The sequence below is a fragment of the Cyprinodon variegatus genome, unplaced genomic scaffold, assembly GCF_000732505.1.
Source record: "Cyprinodon variegatus isolate N-32 unplaced genomic scaffold, C_variegatus-1.0 Scaffold120, whole genome shotgun sequence".
Taxonomy (NCBI): Eukaryota; Metazoa; Chordata; class Actinopteri; order Cyprinodontiformes; family Cyprinodontidae; genus Cyprinodon; species Cyprinodon variegatus.
Genome location: NW_015150573.1, coordinates 1,134,144 through 1,136,980, shown reverse-complemented (window position 1 = coordinate 1,136,980; position 2,837 = coordinate 1,134,144). Strand labels below are relative to the sequence as shown.

The following is a 2,837-nucleotide window of genomic DNA, read 5'->3' as shown; positions in this document are numbered from 1 at the left end:
TATCAAAAAAGTACTCCAGAGTGTTGTTCAGCATGGGGGTGAGTAGAAAATGAAGGCTAATCATGTTTTGGGTGTACTATTCCTTTAACCTCACACTGCTCCCCGGGTGCCACACAATGGAAGATACTTTTTAAACTTGGTTTTACTAAAGCTAACACTGTGTTTTGTCCCTTGATTCATGGGCAGCACTAACAGCGTAATCATCTCTTCTCCGTTGGATCATAATTAAATATTTGTGTCCAGAAATGCCAAAAGGATTTTAAAAATGGAAACCGTTAAACACAGCCATGATGGGTCACACCTCCAGCTTCCAGGATTAGTATGATGCTACCTGTGTAGACCCTTGGGACACGCCCCCTCACCTCCGACTCATCACCTCCCCTCCCCACCTTTGCTGTTTATCCATCTCTGGGCCCTTTGTGTCCCTGAACCTGCTCTAATTAGCATCCCACACAACTCTGTTTATTTACTCAGGTACCTTCAGACGTGGAGGGAGGTGAGAATGAAAGAGTCGGGGAGAAGGGAGAGGAGGGAAAAGCTGGAAGGAGAGAGGGCTGGGAACAGGAAGAGAGGGAGAGACGATGCAGAGAATCAAAGAGCTGTGAGACTCCCTCATTCCGGATGAAGGTTGTAATGATGGTTAGAAAGACATGACGCTCGGAGTCGAGAAAGTTGAGAGATGGAGAAGTTTCCCGCCTCTCTATGCCTCCCTTCTGCCTTTTGCCAGCGTTTCATCTGAGATGCAGAGCGCCTAAAATTAGCAAGTTGGCAGCTTCCTTCCTCTCTTCCTTTCAGGGCTCCCATTAACGATCTCCCATTACATCCAGAACACTTTGAGGTGGGACCGATTGAACAGTTGTTTCAGTGCAAAACCAACCTCAATTTTTATGGATACAACAGAAAACTTTTTTTGTATTATTTGTTATCACAAGTGGCCATTTGCCAGGAAATGGAGGAGAAAATGAAAAAAAAAAAAATCCACTGGACTTTGTTTCCAAGTTTGAAGATGATGGTTTGACCTGACAGTCAAACCAGCTTTGGTGTGAGCACATTATTATGGTTTTGTGTGCGGATCATAACCCTACTGAAAATTATACACTTGAGTAAACAACTCAGAACTTAATGAGGATGTTAGCAAGAGCAGATCTACATGATTCTACATCCTGCAGGCCCAGCTTTAATCAGGCTGATTAATTGATTGGTTTGGGCGGCTTTTTCTCCCCCTTTACAAATCACATTATTTGGAAACTGTCTTTAGTATATTTAAAAGCTTTTTTTTTTTCCTTCAGCTCCATCCTGTGCCATTAAGATAGTCCAGAATACCGACCACTAAAATAAATATTACATATAATTAGAGACCAGTCTATTTCCATGGTGTCAGCCAGATGTTATGCTTTTTTCCTCTGCCTGGCAGAAATTTCTTGAAGAAACGTCCAAACTGCATTTATAGGTGAAAGTGGGGAAAAATCTTTAAAAACAAAGATAAAACCGTTAAAGTTGGACAGATTATTTTCCATACAAGTCATGTTAAAAAGGTGAGGCTTTGTTTTTTGGATTAAAGCAGGCAGGTAACAGAATAGTCCTGCTCTAAATCCTTGTTTCCTGTTTTGTCTAATGCTTGAGCCTCTTTTTAGTTTTTAACTTATCTCCTTCCGGATTTGAAACAACATCCTATCCAACCTCAAATCAGAATTTTTTTTGTTCCCTCTTTGCTATCAGCTTGTCATCATTTCCTGAGTCTTTCCTGTTGCACGGAGGAAAAGATGGCAACTGAGTTGGTCTGCAGAAGAATAAAGTCATGGAAGCCCTCATCTTTCTCTCTGTCCATCCACACATCCACTTCCTGGCGTCTGATCCGTTTATCTTCTTGGAATTTCCTCTCCCTTTACTATTTTTTGCTGCAACTCTTTAGTGCCGTTTGACCTATTCGGCGGAGTCCAAATGTCACAGCGAAGGGAAAGGTCAGGGAAAGGTTTAGCACTGAGCTAACTCTGAGTGCTAACGCAGTCCTGGCTGCCTGAGGGCGTTCAAACACACACACTGTCGCCTCCTCTCCACTTCAACGCCACTCAGCGCCACGTTCGCTCAGATGATTGGGAACATTACAGTTTAGAGCAGTAACCATTCGAAATTTTCCCACTTTCCTTGGCTGGTCTCCTACAATTCCTCTTTAAACATCTAAAATATTCTTTCTGTCATGATTTGTAGACATTAAGATCTAAAGAAAAAGCATTAGTCATACTGCTTGTCTCCTGGTGCTGGTGAACGTAAACTACGCCCACTATGCTAACCTTTTTCAACATTGAATCACTAGGCTGGACATCGTGGATTTTTCCGCGTCAAAAACTCTTATTCCCGATATCTGTAATTACATTTTGACCAGTCAGAAAGACATGGGAGATATTTTAAATGAGAATTCATACTAGTTATAATGATTACTGCTAGTAAAAATAATATCTGTAAAGGTAATAACATTAGTTATCTTACTGGTTACATTTTAACTTAATTGCCATATTTCCTATGATCTCATATACTTTTTACTTTTTTGGATGATAAAATGTCCGTTTTTGTAATTGTTTGCTCGTTTACAATGTAGCTAGTAGCAAATAGGGGTGCAAGAAGAAAATAATGTTCTTAAATATCGCAATATTTTACTAGAAATTTGTATCCATTTAAAATACCAATATCACGATATTTCACTTGACAATATTTGTATCGGTTCAATAAACTAAAATCGCAATATTTCATTAGACAGGGTAGGTATTGATTCAAAATAAAGCCAAGCTGATCTTAAATGTTTAAAAGTACTTAGATTCTAACATCCATTTCATTGTCTT

At 39.9% G+C, this 2,837-nt stretch overlaps 1 protein-coding gene across 4 annotated transcripts in view; it reads left to right on the top strand.

Moving 5' to 3' along the window:
- The window catches only part of znf438 (zinc finger protein 438), a 69,382-nt gene that overhangs the window by 48,143 nt on the left and 18,402 nt on the right, over window positions 1–2,837 (top strand). The window contains exon 3 of one of the 4 annotated variants that reach the window (XM_015375523.1): window positions 475–496. The exons of the other annotated variants lie outside the window; for them this stretch is intronic. The gene's annotated coding sequence lies outside the window, so the exon portion shown is untranslated. The remainder of the gene's footprint in view (window positions 1–474; window positions 497–2,837) is intronic. 4 annotated transcript variants of the gene reach the window in all.